Source organism: Rattus rattus, chromosome 2 (assembly GCF_011064425.1).
Source record: "Rattus rattus isolate New Zealand chromosome 2, Rrattus_CSIRO_v1, whole genome shotgun sequence".
NCBI lineage: Eukaryota > Metazoa > Chordata > Mammalia > Rodentia > Muridae > Rattus > Rattus rattus.
Window position 1 is genome coordinate 125775170 of NC_046155.1, and position 23013 is coordinate 125798182.

Here is a 23013-nt window from a genome sequence, read left to right on the forward strand (position 1 = left end):
GGCTTAGGATTTATTACCCAGGAGGCTAAGGCAGTGTAAGTTTCACGCCGCTGATGAACATGAAGGTGCCCTCGTCAAGGCACTATGAAGGACTTCAGAGTCTGTGCGGGAAGGTGATGCTTTAGCAGCAAAGCACATCTGACCTGTGAGTCCACCGCTCTGAAAGGACTTGTCATTTCCATCGCTCCTGTCCTGATACACTAACACGTAACAACACGGTACTATGAACATTTTCAGAGCACTTCAGGAGGATCTCTTGTGGCTGAACACCCCTGGGAACACAGAGTGGAGACTCCAGATTCAGAAACCTCTCAGGTGCTGCTTGGCCACACGGACTCACTAAATTCAATTCTGTCTTCACCAGTACTTCCTCCATTTTTGAGTTCTTTGCTCCTTTTCTGGTTCTGAGGATTGAATGGAGGACCTTTGCCCATGCTACACAGGTATCCTGTTTATTGCTGAACTGCATAACCAGACCTTGTTATATCACTTACTATTTTGAGATCGGATCTACCAAGTTACTCAAGTTACCTTGAACTTGATCTGCTCACAGAGAACCTTGAACTATTGATCCTCCATACTCCATTTCCCAAGTGGCTAGAATTACAGACCTGTGTTCACACTTCTGAAGGAATATTCACATATTTCTCACATATCATATATATATCACATGTCATATATATATATGACAAATTGATATTGTGTTGCTGATTTTACTGATAACATTGGCCAAACTGCAGATTGTTGATTTTAACAAAATATCAATACTTACATTTTAGCAATGAAGACTTGGGAGCCAGATGCTAGGGTAAAAGCCTGCTGACTCAGGGAGGCAGAAAAAGCACTCAGCAGATCTTCCTACTCAGCCAACATCCCAGAAGCAATGAGCCTTTCTCACGTGTTTTCAAGACAACCCTCCTTCAAACTGAATGCCCCTCCCTTCTACTTCCCGTGTGTCTATCCATTCCCTTGACGCCCTCTTCCTCTCTATTTTTTTCCCTAATAATCCTGTGTTCCCTTCTTGTCAACTGGCTGCTTCCTCCACCTTTTGACCTATGGTTGACTTTATCTAATCCTATTTAAAATATTCAAGCAGAAAGCTCTTGGAAGAAAAGGTATGTGCTAAGGCTGAGCCATATCACAACTAAAAGCTGGTTTTTCCAGTAAATAATACACTCTCAGAGTTCACAGTGTGACCAAACATCCTGCCATAACTGATGTGACTCCATCCTTCATGTATAATTTTGGATTAGGTGGATTGTATTTTGTAGTTGGCAAATAATTCCTAGTCATAATTTCATCTCTAATTCTCACTCAACACTAAGATTTAACACTAAGTGATCAAGTGGACATGATTTTTGGACATGGTTTTGAGCATATAATAACATTTTAAGTGTAAATTAAATTACTTGCGATCTCTGGTGTTGTCACTCTGGACACAGAACTAATCAGTCTCATCAATGCACTTGTTGTGGTTTCTATCTGAAATGTCTCTTAAAAGCATATACGTTACAGGCTTGATTGCCATTTAATGGAATCATTAGGAAGTGGTGGAAACATTAGGAGGCAGGACCTTCTTAGAGGAAGCATTTTACTAGATGGGTCTCTGAGGAGAGTGTATTTTATCCCCAGCCACTTCTGTGCTCTCTTTGTTTCCTGTCTATTGTGAGGTGAACAGCCTCTCTGCTACACCATCCTGCCACTTGTGGACTTCAAACTTATGAAGCTTGTTAGCCACGGACTGAGTCCTCTTAAACCATGAGCCAAGGGAGCTTTTCCTTCTTCCTAAGTTCTTCTTCCTCAGCCCTTCTGTTACAGTGATGGGAAGTTGACTGTCGAATATGCATTAACACTAAGAATTAGCAGAGGGGAAACAATACAGTGCCCCAGTTTTTACTGCATCTGATTCCTGCTACAGAGAGAGAGCTGAACATGGAATTGTGACATCTGTCCCACCATGTTTTTTTTTTTTTAAACCAAGAAGTCAATGGGTGCTGAGTTAAGGTAAACCTTGTCTCCTATAATAACAGATACAACCCCACTCTACCAAACAGCACTAAGTTAAATCCTGTCTGCTATTTCCTTTACTCATGAAACTCAAACCTAGGAAATTTTATTTCTTTCTACTGGCCAGCAATAAAAAAAAATAATAGAATAAAATAAAATAAAATATATAGCTAAAGCTTGCATGCTAGGTGATTCATTTTAAAACTAATAGTTTTCAAATATAACTCCATACTGGAATTATCTGGGGAGCTCTTTAAACTGAGTTACATCATGAATCAATGGAAGGAGAAGTGGTGGGCAGAACCCATTTGTGAAAGCTCTCCAGTGGGTTCCAATACACAGCTCAAGGTCCAGTACGGGAACATTGCTCCAGAGAGTGGGGGAACCTACAGTAACTATAGTAATTATGCCAACTTGCTATTGTTAATATGTTTCCTTATTACAGATGAGTCTTGGATTATGGCTGCTTCTTTAAAAGCAATAACAAAAATACAGTATTTCTGGTCCCATCCCTATTAGAGACATTACTGACACTTCAGCTGCCTCTCTTGTTCGAGGGAGAGGGCCATTGTTTCTTGAGTTTATCCTCCTCTTTTCCAACTCCTTTCTCCAGGAACTATCAGAGCTCCACACACTCACAGCACTGAAGTCCCGGCAGTGACTACACAACCCTGCTCCCCATACCTCTGAAACCTACCCACTTTTTCCACGTGCCACTGCCCAGGGGGTTCTAAATTTGTGGCTTTGTCAGGATCATTTGGAGAGCTTGTGATAATGTGTTCCTTGGGTCTACCTCCAGAGTTTCCCACTCAGTAAGGTTGGGCTGGGGATTGAGAATCTATATTTCTAGCAATCCCAAGAACTTGGAGAACTGTCAAAAAGGGAGATCTGACTCAAATATGTCCAATGAAAATTCTCATTCTTGACCTCTACAAACTCTTTGCTACGGTTTTCATAACAAAAGACCACCACCCTGTGGTTTAAACAGCAGGGGTTTGTTAGAAGGCAGAAATCCAAACTCAAGGGCCCATGCTGCCCTCTGAAATCTGTGCTGAGCCAATCCTTTCTTGCCTCTTCTTAGTATTGGATTGGGCACTAATCCAGGATGGTTCCTAGCTTGTGGGGGTATCACTCAGTCTCTGCCTCAGTTGTCACACGACTCTTTTCAGCCTAAACATCAATGTCTCTGTTCTTCTCCTCCTCCTTTGGTGTTTTCTAAGGGACTTATCCTACCTCAGCAGGTATTAATCTTAATGATTACAATTGCAGTGGTCTCCTTTTTAAATGATATTGCAGGTAAGGCACCCTCTTATTTGTTTTAGTGGGGACACAGACCAAATTTGAAGCAATAGATTACCTCCCCCAAAGGTCTGTGGGGGCTAAATTTCATCATCAGCTCATGGAAGTGGAGTGCCCTGGAGCATCCCCCAAGGAGAGAAGATGGTAACACTTGTGCAGAGAACAAAAGTCTTGTGATATTGTACAGAGCAGATGTCTTGATGGTAAATGCTCTCTTGCTTTTGACTTACTTCTGCAATTCACACCATGAGATATACGGTTTCTGTTACCTAAAACATTTGTTTTTGAGTACCTCTATCATGATTGGCTCTTTGTCACTTGCAGTCAAAGAATGGTATCTGTAAGCAGAAGTGTCTCATCTAGCCCTAGCAGGCCATGAATAAGTTCTTCAGAATGACATCTGCCATCTCTGCAGCTACTGCTGATGCCCAGACCTTGAGATGTTTCGGCCTTGGATTCATTGTCCTTGAGAAGAAAAATAGCAATCCCTCAACTATTTTAGGCTCTGAGGAGTGCAAAGCACTTCACATGGCATCTTTTGAAGGATGTCCAGTGACACATTCTTTGCATGTAACTGTGTTATAAGAAAATCCCAGCCCTTTCCTTGGCCATAGACTCCCTAGGACAGGAGGTACGGAGCCAGCTGAGAATGAACACCCAGGGCCACTGTGAACATTGTTAGGCCATGATACATTGCTTAGAGGCTAATGATGAACACTCACTCTTCTCTCCATCCAGTACCTACCCTGCTGTCTCCTTTGGAGGGAAAGGGAATGGTCATTATTCATATCTGGGTCTCTTAGTTCTGGCCATTAAAAATGACTTAGATTGAATACTTTCCATTCATCCTTAAGTCCACTGTGCACACAGATTTGAGCTTCAGAAAATGATGGTGCATGGCTTCTGAGAGGGCTCCATCATCAGGAAGGAGCACTGGGAGAAGACCAAAGGGACAGAGGAGAGAGAAGAGTATTATTTCACCCCTCTCTTCCCAGGGTTAACACCAGTTAACAACACACCTCAGCTTCTGTCAGAATGTCTACCCCACATGACTGGGCCTCTACCCCATCACATGCTCCACAACTCAGGAGAAACTTCTGATTTTTACTTCACCAAGTCATAAGAAATGCTCCGTATTGACTTAGACCCATGTGCTGGGATTTTGGCTTTCTATTGTTGATAAGCCAGTTACTTCTCCGCTTCTGTGCAGACCAGTGGTTTTCAGCCTGAGGTGCAAAAAATGTACCAATTTGGAGCTTTTAGAAATCATCATGCTGTTACTGCAATTGATTAATTGAATTTAATCAAAATTGCTGAGGGCAGAATTGTAAGATGAGAAACATTACATAGTTTACAGATAAGGGAGCTGAGCGTCCAGGGTTCAGAGTTATTCTAAAGGAAACAGACATGAAACATGAATCCAATCTTCCTGACTCCTACTCCAGACCACTGACAGCATGAATACTGCAGTGTCTTGCTGTTTATTTCAGCCATTCTGTCTATTGTTGTATTAAGATTCCTCCAAGGTCAGAAGCAGCCTCTTCCCCTTTGATTTATACCACCCTACAATGTCTATTATACAGTCGATGCGCAGTCGGCCTTTAATAAAACATTCACCTACTAGTTGTATACTCTGAGACACAGGGAAAGAAAGCAAATATCTTTCTCTCCCTTTCTTTCTTCCCTCTCTTCTTTCCTTTTGTGTGTGTACACAATGTGGGGGTAAAATCTTATCCATTCATATTTAGAAAAAGGGGTCTAGCTAAAATTAGGCAGTGAAAAATATCAGGTTCCAAAAGTGTCATTCACTGCATTTATCAAAAAACTACTCTGACAATTTTGTCTCTGAGCACTCACATGAAAATCTTTTAATGTGGCTCCAGATAATGATATTAATGCAAACAAAAGTTAAGAAATATGTTATCTTATATATTTCCTTGTTAGAACTTTAAAGAATTAATCAAGCTTCTCAGTATAAAACAATGGGTAGAGAGTAAAATCATTTATGGCCAGTCTCTGATAAACTTCGTTTTATTTGGTCGTGGAGGGATTAACTTGGAATTCTATGCTAAATTTCAGTTTGTACAAGTGAAATCATCATGTTTCTTGGCTAGATGGCTAGAGCAAAACCTTGGCTGCTCACCTGTCTTCCCTTTTCCCCTGTTTACTCTGCTCTCCACATAAAAACCAGGAAAGTCTTTTAAAATGTATAGTATAACCTCTATTTTTGTTATCAACTGAGAAACTGATAACCAAATTACCCTTTGCAGTATCATTTTCCAAAGAGAACATTAAAAACTGAAAAATGCAATGAAGATGAACTGTTCTCATGCATGAAACAAGGGGCATAAGTCAACCTTTAACTCCTGACCAAAAATGAGTGAAGTTTTACAATCATCCTGCATTTCTACCTTTGGGATCTGCAAACCAAGACTTTGGAAAATGAAGCCCCAGACAAAATTCAGTCCTACTGAGACATCAATCAGGAATTTGGAGGACAAGGTGCCAAAGGGAATAGAGTTTGCAAGACTGATGTTCTAGTTCCACAGAAGGATATACAACAGTTTCCTGGCACCACTGGAAACAAACTGTGCCTGTGCAGAGACTCCATTAGGCGAGAGAGTCAGCTTATAGGAGACTCCACTCAGCTCATAGGAGCTTGTGCTCTGAAGCTTTGCTTGAACTCACACAGGAGTGAGTAGCATCTAAGTTGCAGAGAGCGAGACTGAAGTGTTTGTAGAACACTTCCTTACTCAGGAGAAATCTCAGCAAAGCTAACTTTTAGAAGTACGGAAACTCTTGCCCAAAGTAAATACAGTGCTAGACGTCTTTGAATAAAGCTGAGATATAAGTTTACACCATAAGTAGTTACCGTGCCTGAGACCTAGATTCAGTTCACTGTGAAGACTGCTAAATACAGACATTCGACAGTATAGCCCCAATAGCCCATATAAAATAAAAGAACACTAGATTTGTGAGCAAGAAAGAACCTGGAATTCACAAACACAAGAAAAATAAACATGAATGGAACAAACTGGAGTCACAGGAACAGTGGCTTTAGGAAGCAAGACTGTCAACACAGATAGACATGGGTAGGATATGAGGAGTAATGAGGAGAAGGGCATTAGAGAACATAACACATACAAGAAAACTATAGAAAAAAAGAATTCAATTAAAATTCTGAATGAGAAATGTAACACTTCAATACAAATAGTGGGTAAGTCTAACACGAAGCTAAACACCCCAAAGGATTAAAACTGACAGACAAATAAAATCTCTCCAAACTGAAGTACACAGATAAAAAGGAAAACAAACAAAACAACAACACACACACACACACACACACACACACACACACACACACACACAGAGGCACGCATCATAGCCTCAACAACCACTAATATGTTATAATATCCAGTTCTGTAATTTTGTGTGTATTTAGAATAGAAAAAAGATAATTTGAAAAAAACTAAATTAAAAAAAATTAAATTTTCAGATCTGATAGAAAAAAATCCACAATATAGAAAAAATCAAGGGTGCTCAAGCAAAGTAAATACAAAAAAGGTACTCCAAAGTGATTTATGGTGAGGATATTGAAAATGATTGTAAGAAGATTTGGAGCAGTTGGAGGGAACATGACACATTACATAGAAGAGGAAATGATAGATTTCTAAAAAACTGTCGAGGCAAGAAGATAATGAAACAGTATTTTTTTAATGCAATAAACGTCATGAGTCAACCTAGATTGCATTACCTAAAAACTAAAACCACTGTCTAAAAGAGAAAGCAAAAGGGGGCACTTACAGCCACAAAGAGTGAAAGAATTATTACAATCATAATAGCATGAGCTGGAATGCTGAAGGGAGTTCTACAGGCTGAAAATAACCCCAGATGCAGTAATGTCTATGCACAGAAATACAAAATGGTGTGACTTTCATTTCAATTGTCTACTTAAAAGTCATGGATTATTAGCTCAACGTTCAAGATCTAGACTACCCAGGCGGGGAGGTTGGTATAAGGAGCATGGGCAGTTGGTCACATCACATCTGCAATCTGTAATCAGTTCCCCATTCCCAACTACACTGTCCAGGATCCTAATCAGGGAATGGTGCCACACACAATGAGTAGTTCTTCCCAATCCAATTCGTGAGGTTAGGAGAACCCTCTCAGGCATGCCCAGAGGCCCAATTCCCAGGGGACCCTAGGTTCTATCAAAGTGACATTAGTCATCATAGCGCATGAGGTAGACACTAAAATAATAAACACGGAAATCCAACTTTGAAGTGCCATAAATGAAATGAAATGAAATTCCATGACATTTCAAGCAGCCCATGTCCTGTGTAGGGAATCAGGAGGGGCCTTAGAGAAGGGTAGCATCAAGTGATATCCTGGGTTAGCAATAACGCTAAGTTCTTTACTCAACATACAAGGGTGGGAGGGTAGACCTAGGAGGGGAAAGGGTAGCAAGTTTAATGGGGTACATTGTATGAAATTCCCAAATAATAATAGATATTATGTTGGAAGAAAATGTATATTTATTGAATTTTACATGGGCGCAGTCACTGGGCTGTCATCATTCTATAGAGTCTGCAGAAAATGACTTTTCATGCCCATTGAAGTGTTTGAAACTTGAGAATATGATTTAATGTGGAAAGCAGAGATAATGCTATACTAATAAAGCAGAGACTAATGTAAAATAAGATGATTCATATAAAGGGTAGACAAAGTTGTGACAGGCATTGATACTAACAGATGCTTCACAGTATAATGTGACCAAGTGTATTGTGAACAGTGGTGGCAGCAAGGCCACCCAACTGTCCTGAACACTTATTATTTGTCAAGTCATGTGTACAGTTCAACTCCGAGTGTCATCTCTTAAACCAGCTTTCTCATTAGGCAGTAGCTAAAAGCATGATCTGCAGAAGAAACTGTATTGAAAGGGTTAAGTAGTGTTTGCAATGACTAAAAGTTGTTAAGTATCAATACAATGGGGAAAAGTCACATACGTGGAGAAAACATTTGTAAACAGCCTATGACAAAGGAGTATCATGCAAATTAGACAAAGAACTCTTAAAATGTAACAATATGAAAATGAGTAATTGAAGTTAAAATGGGACCATGAACGCAAACAGATCCACTCCAAAGAAGACATACAGGTGGCAAATGAATGCCGGACAAGTTGTAGTACATCGTGTGATATCAGAGAAATGAAAATCAAAACAAAGACACACCACCACATGCCTACTAGAATCCAAATGCTGGCAAAAATGTACAGCAGAAACACTGTCCGTTCATCACAAGCAGGACTGGAAAAACGGTCTGGCTAGTTTGGAAGGCTATTGGACAGTTTCTCACAGAACTAATCATACTCTTAACATACAATCTAGTAATCACAGTCCTTGCAACTTACTGAAAAGAATAAAAAAAAACATGTCAACATAAAAGCCTGCACATGGATGTCTTAGGCAGCTTCATTCACAATTGCCAGAGCTCAGATGCAATTAAGATACTCTTCAGTGAATGAAGAAACAGTTATATATCCAGGCAGTGGGATCCTATTCCAATCCACATAAAAATGATCAAGTCATGAAAACTGTGGAAGAAACAAGTTTACTAAGTGATAGGAGCTCTAACTCTGTAACACTCTATAAGAGACAAGGCTATAGAGATAGTGGCCATTAGCTGCCCGGAGTTAGGAGACATGAAGGGTGAATAAGAGGAGCACGGAGGATTTAGAGGACAATGAAATGACTCTTTGCAATACTACAGTAACTGTGATCACATACATATCATTATTAATATGTACAAATGTATATATACAACACCGTGAGCAAATGCTAATACAGCTATACACTTTGGATGAAAATGAGTTGAGAGTTTTCATCAGTTTTAATAAATAATTTGATTAATATAACACTCGAGTGCACTGGTTCTCAACCTGTGAATCTCAACCCCTTTGGGGGCAACACACCAGATATCCTGTATATCAAATATTTACGTTGTGAATCATAACAGTAGAAAAAGTGTAGTTATGAAGTAGCAGTGAAGTGATTTTATGGTTGGGGGTTACAACAATGTAAGTGCCTGTATTAAAGGGTCACAGCATTAGGAAGGTTGAGAACCACTGCTGTAGTGATGTTAATTACAAGAACAAAACTTGACTTTCTGTCTCTCCCCTTCTCTTTCACCCTTCATCCCTCCTTCTCTCCCTACTCCCTACCTCCTTCATGTGTGTGTGTGTGTGTGTGTGTGTGTGTGTGTGTGCGCGCACGCGCGCGTGCGTGCATGTTCGGTCTGTCTGTCTGCCTGGCTTGCCTGTCTGTCTGTCTGTGGCAAAGAAATCGGGGAAAACTCTGTGGCTTCCATTTAATGATGCTATGAACCCAGAACCAATCTAAAAATGATCTACTTGTGTAAAGTTGCTAAGCAGCTCTGTGTAGACAGTCATGGCAGGAACGTGGAATGGAGGCTGGCAGCCCAGTGACTAACTGGATGCTCTTGTTTTCTTCTACTCATAGGTACTCTCCAGCCCCTATTCATTTACTCATTTCTTTGCTTTTAGTCTCCTTAAACATTCTGGCTGATCCTTCGGCTCAAACTTGCTTCCGTGCCCCTGACTTGACTTCCTGAGCACTTCCTATATCAGTCGCTGTCACTGAAATGACCCCCGCTCTCCCTCTGACCAGCATTGATGTTTATGACACTCACAATACCTCTAGAGTTTATGATGACATCTGGAAAGTGATCTCTGTATGGGTTATTTCTGAATTATCTGAAATACATGTCCTGTGAAATAGTTCCAATCTCCTCCCCACTTTCCTTTCCTCAAACCAACTTTAATTAAACAGCTCCACATATCCACTGACTGTGTTTGAATATTTCACTCCCCGTTGATTTACTCATTCTCTTTTCTTTAATATTAGCCAAAATAGCTAAATATTCTTAGCTACAAGGACCTTAGTTTATTTAATAAGCAGTTGCCTTCTGCATCTAGGGATTTTAGCCAAAAAAAAAAAAAAATACTGTTCAGTGAGCCCAGCACTGACTTACACCTGCCTTTTTAAGAATATTCTCTTTACAATTCCCTTTAAGACTATTCATTTAGCATTATCAACGCTTCCAATTTCGTTTATCTGCTGTCCATGGAATAATCATGGCTAACATCATTAAGAATGTAAAATTTACTAAGCAATGTTTCAAGAGCTGAAGACTTAATCATTCATACAGACATCATTTCAAAGAAGTAAGATTTATCTCCAGGTTCCAGCTAGGGGAATTGAGGCTCGCAGCTTGTATACACCCCAAGTTGTAGAGATACTGAGCAGACTTCACACAAATTCAGAAGTGGCGGATGTATGACCGTCAGTTATAATCACTCTAACCATAAAGGAAGTTCTAAAGGAGCAGAGGCATAGCCTTTCCCTTCTCCTCAGCTTCACAGTGCTCAGCCTGCAGCAACCACTCTATAACGATAAAAAAAACACCTATGGATTGCCAGGCGCCTCATAGTCACCACACAAACTATTTACACATCACAATTTCAATTGGGAGAACTGAGCACAGAGAGACAGAGCAATGTTACTCCAGGTCACAGTGGTGCTGCGGCTCCAGGGCTAAACCCCAGGGCTTCTGCCATTTGATTCAGGGCAGTTACTTAGAACACTTTCAAGATCTAGAGGCCTTGCTATCCTAGTCCTGTGTTCCGAACTCAGCAGAGTGGGGCCTGAGATTGTGCATTTATTTTACGATTTATTTTCATTTTTAAAGTATGTATATGTCTATGAGAACCTGCATGGGAGTGCAGGTACCTGCGGAGGCCAGAAGAGGGCATCAGATCCTCCACAGCTGGCATTTCTGGACCTGTGATCTACCCAATATTTGGGACCCAGATCTGAATTCAGGTCCTCGACAAGAGCAGTATGCACACATAACCACTGGGCCATCCTTCTCTCCAGCTCAAGATTCTCAAGATTCTATGTTACTAACAAGTATTGGGAGTCTCGCTTTGAACAGGAAAGTCTAGACCAAAACTTTATGCTCCTAGGAAATTAGGCTGACTGGGCAATTGGTATAATTCATCCTCATTGGTCACATTAATGAGGAATTTTCATTTCTGTTTCAGGACTCCTTCAGCTTTTGGTCAGATGATTTAGAAACAGGTACTCAGCCAACCTCTGCTGGAGAAAATCCTAGAGATTGGGAGAGGACTCCATCTCAAGGCCCCCAGGCCAAGAGCCAAGAAATCAGTTTCGCCTGCGTCTTTAACTCTTCCTAGACTCCCCATTAAGTTGAAAAGGAAACTAAACTTCCTCCCAGGGCCTAGGAGGCCCTGATGGTCTGTCCCTTGCCCACTCATCCTGCTCTCAGCTCTTAGGTCGCCATATCTAGACACACTGGTCTTCCAGCAATATCTAGACAAGACAAGCCTTTCCCCCTTCCTACTTGGGCCACTGTCTTGCTGTTTGTCCCCTCATTTTTGCCAGGCACTGAGCCCTTATTTTCTGTCACATATTCTGTAGCTTCATTTACATCAATTTAGTCTGTAAAAGAAAATTACAAAATAAAGTCTATTTTTTTCAAGTCTTACAACTCCTCTCCATCTTATTTGACTATGGGTTGAATAGTTGGCTCTCTACTGCTTACACATTGTTAGGTGACAGTTTGTATATGGAGAAACCTTCGGTCGGACTCCTCTCCTCTTCTTTTGGTGAAAATACACCTCCAAATACTCAGGATGGGAAACAAGAGAAGAGCTTCCTGCAAGAATAAATTCCAAGGCCCAAGGCACTGTGCCAGGCAGCTTTGTCACACTGCACCGCTGACACTATTGCTTTGTGCCCCTTCTCTGAGTGTGTCAGATGTCAGCATGGCCTCCTTCCAGTCTCAGCAACGCTCATTTATGACCTGTGTGTGACCATGCCCAGTTGTAACAAGACTGACTCACAGCGCACAACATAAGACCCTACGGGGAAACAACAGTGTGCAACTTACAACAAAACTCCTTAGGGTGCACCCCCATCCTCTGGCTCCTGACATCTGTTCCCAGCTGCAGGTGTCATTTCGGGTTCCAAGCATGATAGTCCATGAATGAATATAAATGCTGAATCGCCTCTGCACAGAACTCTTCGGCATTGACCATACTGTTTAAAATTCCACACCCTCCTCCAAACTCGAGCATGCGCACCAGCCCCCTTGCTCCCTGTTTCTCACATAGTGCTTACCACCATCTGCTGTACTCCATGCTTTACTGATTCAGGCTTTTACTGTACTTCCTCCTCCACCCAGGCTTTACAAGAGTAGTAAATCGTGCCCGTTTTTGTTCATTGCTACACTTCCAGTCTTTGGAAAAGGACACAGCGTATAGTACATGCTCAGCAAATGATCACGAAGAGTTGACTCCAAATTAAGGGTCTTGGCAAACAACATACCCTCTTCCCATTGTGCACCGTTGTTGTTTCGCCAACGGTTGTTGTCTTCCCCTGAGCTGCTCTTCACCAAAGAAAAACTGACCAAAAGAGAGACTCCAGTGGGCCGCAGTCTTTTTGTTCTGTTTTGAATCCCTAGCAGGTGGTGGAGATGGAATAACAGATCAGGAAAGACCTTTGACCCTCCTCAGGGCAACATTCCTAGCTGAGATGTAATGGCTTTAGACCTTCGTGAATGAAAAAACTCTTCTGGAATATGTGGGGCCATTTTAGATAAATTGAAAGCCAATATCTGGGTCTCCTCATAGGATTGCTAAGGAGCTCTGATCGACTGCACGTTCAGACAACCAGGGGTGCATAAGGACTGTCTTGGCTCTGCCTCCACAAACTTTCCAACATTTGTCTCAGAAATGTCTCCGGAAGATGAGGATAGAAACACCCTGTCAGTTTCCAGGGCTCGGCAGGCTCTGTTTGGAGAGAAGACAGTATGTTTATTAATGAAGAAATGTTTAGTTTGGATATGTGGGAAGACAGCCAACTACCCACAGGGTTTTTAAGTCTAGCCGCCTTTGAGACATTTATAGAAATGAAATGACCTTTTCTCTGACAAATGGGTTGCTTCTACTTTGCAAACTTCCATCTTTCCCACATGCTCTGAATCTCCTGTCCTGATCATCTTTGTCCTTAAAAGTGGGGACGGGGATCTGTAGTTTAGAGCTAAGCGTAAACACGATTGGGAAATGCTAAATGTATTCCTTTTCAGCGGAGTATTTCATGAGACTAGCCAGCACCAGGCACGCTGGGGAAAATGAGACATGCTAGCTAGCATCCTTAAAGGAGAGACTTCAGTCCTCAGACATCTTAAGGCAAACACACCACCTTCATTAACATGGAAAGCAGAAATGGCCTGCAAACCAGTGTGCTCTCAGAATTAAAGCTTTTGGTTTGTTTGTTTTATCGTTTGTTTTCTTTTCCCAAGAGAGCTGTCTCTTTGCTTTTCTTCTCATCCTTTCTTATATCTTTTTTGTTCCACCTGTGAGACTTCGAGGTACTAAGGCATAGAAAACACCCAGATGTTTCATTATCAAGGTTGCCCATGGCAAACTAACACAACAAAGCTGTCTAAAACAAAGATGTCTTCCAGTTTAGGAGGCCAGAAGTCAATATGTCATCAGTTCAGTTTTTTTTTCCTGAGGACACATGCCAGTCCCACCTGCATATTCTCTCTCTCTCTCTCTCTCTCTCTCTCTCTCTCTCTCTCTCTCTCTCCTCTCGTCCTCCCCCTCTCTCACTCTCCCTTTCTCTCACTCTCTCCCTTTCTCTTACTCTCCCTAGCTGTCTCTCACTCTCTCTATCTCTCGTGCTCTCTCTTGCTCCCTCACTACTCTCTCTGCAGTCATTAGTTGCCTGATGTTCTACCTAGGGATGAGAACAGCACAGTTTTCCCCTTTCACATGTCTATTGGTATTTTCATTGTTCAGTCTTGTTTGGGCAGCCATCATGTTGAAGTGTCACAGACATACCTCCGCTGTCATTTCAAGGAGAACCCCTCTCACAGCAGATGTCTTGGTCCTCTGGCTCTTTTGATCTTTTCACACTCTATTCCTTGATGTTCTTTGAGCTTTTGGTGCAGGAGTTGTGCTGTAGATGTATCTATCCACTGGGGCCAGGCTCCCTAGGATCCGTTGATCTCTCAATTACGACCAATTGTGGCTTTCTGTAATGGGCTCTGTCTGCTGAAAAGAGAAGCTTCTTTGATGTGGGATGAGAGCTACTCCACCACTTGTGGGCATGTGCCCTGAGGATTTGACAATCTACTTCACCGATACTATCTTAGCAATCTTCACTGACATTCTGTTCACCGTAGCAGGAAAACGGAAACCAGCTCATGCCCTTCAATGGATGGAGAATGGAAATATGGTACATACCATTCATACAGTGAAATAGCTACTCAACTATAAATAAAAAAGGAAATAATAAAAATTTCAGGTAGATACCGAGAATGAGAAAAGATTCTACTGAGCGAAATAATCCAGACCCATAATAATAAGACAGATGGCGTGTGTTCTCTCTCTTCTGCGGTTCCTAGTTCTAAATCCTCAGATGTGAGTATACAACTTGTAGTAACCATGGAAACCAGAAAGGATCAAAGGACCATGGGGGCAGGTCATCTGGTTACAGGGTATCTAATATAAGGTTTCAAATTACAGGTGATATGAAGCAGGAAAAATGGGGAGGGAGCTTTTGATTGGATATGAGGGAGGAAAGTCAATTCAGAAGGAAAGGGGAGGGAAAAGGGACAAATAACACTAAAGATACTTGATAAACCCTCAAGAAATCATACTATTTTATACTTACTTAAATCATATATAATACATGAAAGTGTATATATGTTTACACACGTATGATACACATATTTAATAACACATTAACTGAAGTCATGCCACTTATGTTATAATAATCCTCAAACAATCCACAGAGTATCTAACAAAGTTCCAGTACAAGACATGAGAAGTTTCCACTTCAGTTGTTGCTCAGGTATGCTAAATAAGTCCCAAAACAAAATAATTAATTGTTTTTGCATTTGGCTGCCTCTTCAAGGGTAGAATAAGCCCCCATTGTTGAAGACAGAGATGAGACTCAAGGTTTGAGCTAGATATATAACATGCAAGACTTGCTCCTGAGATCTAGTTTTCAGGTTACTAGAAGATTGATAAGGAAGCTGCTAAGGGAGGGAAGCAATTAACAGTCCTATCTGCCAGTGACCTGCCGCCCATGGCAAGAAATCCCTAAACGTACAACAGTGGCACCCATATCTTGGTGGGCAATCAACGACAGTCTAATTGGACTTAAGTCCTGCCCAACAGGAGGTAAATGTTGTCTGGTATTGGAAACCAGGCCAACTGCTAGGATCGATCACTGTAATGACTAACAGCTTTCTAAAATGCATTACTACTTTTTTATAAATAAAAAGATGAGCCCCTCACCAATGTATTCTATAATGTCACTGATGTACCTGATACTAAAATCAGAAAATGATAACACAAGAAAATGAAAGGACAGAGTACTATATCTCAAGAACATGGATGTAAATTTTTCCTAAAAATTCAACTCCCATAGATCTAATCAAAATATTAAAAGGAGCCTGTGATGGACCCTCTTGGTTATCAACTTGACTACATCTGGAATTAACTAAAACTCAAGAATGGCAAAGCATATCTGTGAGGGATTTTTTGCTTAATTTGAAGTGGGAAGATTTCTTTATTCTTTTATTTTATTTTATTTTATTATTTTTCTTTAGATGACTGTTTCTAAGGAGAAACAAAAGTTGTGTGGCTCCAGATGGATGGGGAGATAGGGAGGAACTGGGGGAAATAGGGAAAGGAGAACCATAATCATAGTGTATGAAAAAAAATTTCAATAAGAAAAGAAGACAAAATATTAGAGGGATTATATACTGGGTCCAGGAACATTTATCATAAAAATGCAACATTGCTTTAAAAATTTAAATACGTTATGTCAATTGAATAAAGGACAAAAATTTCACACGATACAGAAAAGGATGTAAAAAGCAAAATTTGACAAGATGTAATATAATTTCATCATGTCTAAACTAACTAGGAACTTTTAAGTCCTATTATTGTCTATATAATTCCTACAGCTAATATGAAACTTAATGTTGAAAGATGGGGAACTGCTCCACTCCCAACCATCCCCACCAGGATTGAGTACAAGAAAAACATGGTTGTCCTCAGCTACTGTTCTACATGATGCCAGGGGTCTAGTCAGAGCAATAAAACAAGAGAATGAAATAAAAGACTCCAGAAAGAAGAAAGGCAGTTTCTGTTCTTACACCATGTAATCTGTTCTGGGAAAAGTCCAAAGGACTCCCACTGTTGTGGGTTAAAGACCCAAAGGCTACTCAGCATGATCAAAATTTGAACTGAGAGTCTGTTTTAAGCTGGTCAGCAACTGCCTGGAGAGAAACACACCTCACAGGGAAGCCTTCAGTGCATATTGCAGGGACGTATTTAAGGCAAAGAGCACAGGGGAAGTAAGCAAGAAGGTTTAACAAGAGACAATACAATGCAGAGACAATACAGTTATCTGGGACATTTTCATCCTGAGTTTCTAGTCCAGGGCTGGATGTTTTCCACAGGGCTTTTCAGGACATGGAGTAGAAATCATAGCTTCAGCTGAGACAAGATAGAGAAACCTTTGCCCTGTTACACTACCTCAAGATTGAATGTCTGGCTCTTAGAACCATTGATGTGGAGGAGGTGGCTATGGGGTGCTAGAAGCCCAAGAATCTCTCCCTCTCCTAGCCTGAAACCTCTGGTCAAAGAGAAGCTAGCTTGTGAGAGGAGCCAGGACCTGTTGCCCTGAGCTCTTTCACTAGAGGCAGCAGCTCCTTTCCTGGAAGAGTATGTTCAAGAGAATGGCAGAATTTTGGAGTTTGGGCTTGACTCTGACAGAAGAGTGATTGGTAATGATGACTAATATTTTTTTTGGGGGGGGGGAGAGAAGATGGGCCTAACCACTAGTGGACAGTATATGTAAAACCATGTGAAAATGAGCATATGCCAACATATGTGACAGTGGTCCAGTTTAAATTATATGAAAGCCATGGCACTCCCCTAAGAGTCATTACTATGCCTTCATATGCAATTCCTGAAATGGAGTAGGGTGAATTTAAAATAACCATCGAAATATTATCATTGACCCCAGTGAAAGACCAGGGACCCTGCATCATTTCCTAAAGCTGTTCCAATCTGACAAGCCAATGTTGGGCGGGGGTGGGAGAGACAGTCTTTTCAGAGTTCTGAGATGAAATGATATTTCAAGACCCAACAGCAATGATGCAAGATTAACAACGCCTTCTTGTCAGCTAACATTAGTACCCTATAAGGGCAAACAGAATTTGCAGAAGTTGAAGTGAAACCCAGAGGGGGCGGGGAAGCTTTGAAATTACACAGCTTAAGGATAGATTAAAAGCAAGTCGTCAAATAATGAATTATTTTTAAAAGTAACTCAGAAAACATGAAGGATATGATCAGACAAGAGACATATAAACAGCTGGAAGTAGGTTAACCTGAAGCGGGGTGGACTATGCGGGAGAAGGGAGTTGGTTCAGACACTGAGATGTTTCAGGGACTAGCTGCTTTTGAATTTGCTGGCTGTGGTTTCTCAGCAGTGAAGTCTAAGTACACACAGTGCTCAAGCTCTGGGAAATACATCTGTGTTCTGAGTTGATGCTGTCCAGTATTGGTGATGGTAAGCACAGTTTGAAAAAGTGTTTTCTTAATTGGAATATATGCATAGTTTATTTTCCTTTCGGCAGCATCAAAATTCTGTTCTAAAGTCTAACTTGTACACACTTTCTGCTTTCTACTAGCTAGAATTACTGATTAGATGTGTATTTAATTCTTATCTGCCTCCATTCTCCTTCTTTTGTATATAATGTGTCTGGAAACTATTCAATAAATATTTCAAGGAATCTACTTTTAAAAATTTATGAAAGACTGGTAGATTCAGTCAGCACATTTATTATATAAGATGAATATATAAAAATCAATGTTATCTCTTTATGTTTGTGATAGGAAAATGAAATTAAGGATATAATTATATTTAAATACCCTCAAAAGGAGTAAAACCAAAGATGAATGTGTCATAGAGTCCTGTAATCTCAGCACATAGGAAACTGACAAAGAAGAGTCAAGAGTTCAAGGTCAGCCTGGGACACCTGGCAAATTTAAAATTAGACTTAGATAAAATATACTCTGTCTGAAAGAGCGAGAGCGAGTGAGCGAGAGAGAGAGAGAGAAAGAGAGAGAGAGAGAGAATTTTAAGCAAAGAAATATAAACTGTATATATTTTGAACTATAAACATTGCTGACAGAAATTAAGATGACTCATTGATAAGTGGCTATTAGCCCAAATGCTTGAATTACCCTAGATGCCTAGAACAAATGAAACTCAAGACGGATGATCAAAATGTGAATGCTTCACTCCTTCTTTAAAAGGGGAACAAGAATACCCTTGGCAGAGAAGAGAGAGGCAAAGATTAAAACAGAGACTGAAGGGACACCCATTCAGAGCCTGCCCCACATGTGGCCCATATATATACAGCCACCCAATTAGACAAGATGGATGAAGCAAAGAAGTGCAGAAATGTAGATCGCTCCTGAGAGACACAGCCAGAATACAGCAAATACAGAGGCGAATGCCAGCAGCAAACCACTGAACTGAGAATAGGACCCCAGTTGAAGGAATCAGAGAAAGAACTGGAAGAGCTTGAAGGGGCTCGAGACCCCATATGTACAACAATGCAAGCAACCAGAGCTTCCAGGACTAAGCCACTACCTAAAGACTATACATGGACTGACCCTGGACTCTGACCTCATAGGTAGCAATGAATATCCTAGTAAGAGCACCAGTGGAAGGGGAAGCCCTGGGTCCTGCTAATACTGAACCCCAGTGAACTAGACTGTTGGGGGAGGGCGGCAATGGGGGGGGGTGGGGAGGGAAACACCCATAAGGAAGGGGAGGGGGGAGAGGGATGTTTGCCCGGAAACAGGAAAGGGAATAACACTCGAAATGTATATAAGAAATATTCAAGTTAATAAAAAAAAGTAAATAAAATTAGCAAATAAAAAAAAAAGAAATTAAGATGACCTAAAATAAACAGCACATCAATGAATGAGAAGATGTATTGTTGTTCAGGGCCAATCCTGGAGAAATTGATCTCTAGATTGACACAACAGCTACCAAATCTCTGCTTAGATGACAAAGTTCTTTAGAAATTAAAGGAACCTAGAATGTCCAAAGTCATCTTCTCCATTTCAAAACATACTACAGAACTATAGTAATCAAAACAGAGTGGTGTTAGCAACAGCAACAGGGTAGACACGAATGGTAAATACAAAACAGGGCAAGAAAAAAGCTCTTGGATTTATTGTGAACTGACATTTAACAAGGAGGCCAAAAATCCATATAGAGAAAAGATTTTATCAACAAATATTGTAAACGTTATCCATGCCGAAAACTTTAAACATAAAAACCAAAAATAATCGAACTAGTTTTATTAGCATTTATTATTATTGTGTGTTATGTGCTATGTGTGGTGTGTGTGTGTGTGTGTGTGTGTGTGTGTGTGTGTGTGTGTGTGTGTGTCAAGGCTGGTGTGTGGAGGTCAGAGGACAATTCTCAAAAGTTCCCTTTCTCCTCCTCCATAGATTCCAGGTATGGACTTGTGACCTTGTGACATAAGTGCTTTTACCCTTAGACCATATAATTGTTCCTAAAAATAATAAAATCCTTAGGGAGACACAAATAGTGACAGTCAGTAAGAAGGAAAGACAAAACCACCCTTAGAATGAGAACATTTGGAATCATATTTGAAAAGAGCCTTAGATTTTATACATGCAGATTCCATTATATCTTGCTTATTCAAAGGTGTGGGGATGTGGGGGTGAGAGGGTTTTGTGACGTGTGTGAATGCATGTTGGTTTATGAATGCGGGAACCCATATGTCAATTGCCTTGGGTGCCAGTCCATTCCTTTCACTTTCTTCAAGACAGTAAGTATCTTCTATTGCTCACCACTGTATATACCAGGATAACTGGTCTGGAGCTTCAGGGATTCTCCTGTGTCTGCCTCCTAGCCCTGCAGGAATACTAGCATCAGACGTACACTGTCGCATTCAGCATCAGGTGAGGTCTGGAGATCTGAACTCAGATCCACACAGCTTGCAGGACAAGCATATTACTCACGGAAACAAACCCTCAGTCCACCTTAAAAATGGGTAAAGAATTCGATAAGACACAGGAAGGACAAGGAAGGCCATGAAAAGGAGCTAGAACTCATACACACCATTAATATGCTCACTTCAGAATGTAGGGTGGCACCTTCGTAAATGGTTTAGGACCTACCCTTTCACCTAGCCAAGCCTATGCATTTACCAGAGGGAAATGTACAATCATGCATGCTCATAGCAGTAGCTCACCAGTTGGTGAATGGATACAGAAAAGATGACGTGGCTCGATGATTGACTATTATACAGTAATAAAAATGAAACATTAATGCATGATACAAGATGGGTCAATCTTCAAAACGGCATGCCAAGTGGAAGAAACTAGCCTTAAAGGACCACCTGCTATTAACTTCCAATTACAGGAAGTGTCCAGAAAAGGCAAATCTATAAGAACGGAAAGCAGATGAGTGGCTGCCAAGACACGAGTGACAGGAATGAGTGGGCGATGAGGAATGACCGCTAATGGGTAAAGCGTTTCCTCCCATGTGATGGAAATATTCCAAAGTTAGATTGTGGTCATGATCGCACAGTTTTATAAACACATTTAAAAACCAATGCAGTTCTACACTTTAAAATTGTCTGGGCTTTTGGAGTATGTAAATTACACGCCAACAAAGCTGTTCTCGGTTTTTGTAAGATCCCATAAAGATCGTTCGGCGTCTGCTAATTAAAGCCGTTTTCTGTTTCTTTTCTCCTTCTGTCTTTTATCTCTTTACTATTCCCACCTTTCGCTGAGCCTGCTGCACCAGTCCATCCTTCCTATCCCATTATTTTCTAATAATGTAATGTTTACTACTAAGGAATACATGTAGGACCGAGGATATAGCTCAAGGAGTAGCGTGCTTGTCTGGCATGCACAAAGTCATAGGTTCGATTCTATGCCCTGCATAAAGTCAGGCACGGTAGTCCAAGTTTGTAATTCCATCAATTGGGAGCTAAAGTCAGGAGGATCAGGAGTTTCAGGTTAGTCTCAGCTACATAACTAATGTGAGGCCAACTTGGGCTACAAGAAGTCCTGTTTCGAGTTCAACAGAAAAATAAAAAAGTGTACATTTAAAAATAAAAATGAGTAAATTTTGTCAGATGGGAAATAAATGCTTCCTTGCCCTTTGGGATCCGCTGTCCCATCCTCTAGATGTATCTGTTGTCAATGGTTTCATAGGGATCTCTTCAGATCTCATTGATCCACACACATCCTATTTTTTGTGCTTCGGTACACTCGGAGCTATGCAGTGTCCTACCCCGTACTCATCTTATGGGGTGTTGCATTCCAGAGCTGTTTTCATATATGCACATATGCACCAATCAAACCTACTGAGAGTACAGCATCTGCTGATATTTCTGCCATATTCGTATTTATATTTAGGCTGTCTCCTCACATGTATGGTTTTATTTCATGTTTTACTATTATAAGTCATATAAAATAAACAGCCCCAATGTAGCAGTTACTAGGAAGTCAGGCATGAAAAGCCATGTGATTTGACTTTGGATGTTAAACAATGTGACAAGATAGCCCTCCAGAATAATGTCAGACACGTGAGCTTGCATCCTCTGAGGAGATGAGAACTAGTTTGTATTTGAGAGCCTCTTTGCCCTAGGTCAAATTGTACCTTATCTTAGACCACAGGCTTGAGTACATCCCAGCATGGCTCACGTTTAAGCAATGTGTCTAAAACTTGTGGCTGCTTGCTTCTAATACAAAGATAATTGTTCAGCTCTGTTGTCTGCAGCTTTCCATCTTGACACCCAGGTCTCCCAGACTCACGACACAGATACCATTAATATACCAACAATAGCCCATCCCAGCCCCATCCAAAACTCAGCCGCATAACTTCCATTCTAACTTTGTGGCCCTGACTGATGGTCCAGCACTCCTTTGTATTCCTGCTTAACTTTGAGGGAAGTCACTACACTTCTTTTTATTCCCATCTTTATTAAATTGACTATTTCTTATTTACATTTCAAAGTTATTCCCTTTCCCAGTTTCTAGGCCAACATCCCCCTAACTCCTCCCCCTCCCTTCTCTATGGGTGTTCCCCTCCCCAGCCTCCCCCCATTACCACCCTCTCCTCAACAATTCCATTCACTGGGGGTTCAGTCTTGGCAGGACCAAGGGCTTCCCCTTCCACTGGCCCTTACTAAGCTATTCATTGCTACCTATGCAGTTGGAGCCCAGGATCAGTCCATGATCCTTGGGTAGTCTTTGGGTAGTGGCTTAGTCCCTGGAAGCTCTGGTTGCTTGACATTGTTGTTTATGGGGTCTCAAGCCCCTTCAGCTCTTTCAGTCCTTTCTAAGATTCAACAAGGATCCCGTTTCTCAGTTCAGTGGTTTTGCTGGCATTCGCCTATGTATTTGCTGTATTTTTGGCTGTGTCTCTCAGGAGAGATCTACAACCGTTCCTGTCGGCCTGCACTTCTTTGCTTCATCCATCTTATCTAGTTTGGTGGCTGTATATGTATGGGCCACAT

The 23013-nt window shown here is 41.0% G+C and overlaps 1 pseudogene; it reads left to right on the plus strand.

The window, feature by feature from the left end:
• Positions 1–223: 223 nt before the first annotated feature.
• On the plus strand, positions 224–17755 carry LOC116893242 (annotated as a pseudogene).
• The last annotated feature ends 5258 nt before the right edge of the window (positions 17756–23013 follow it).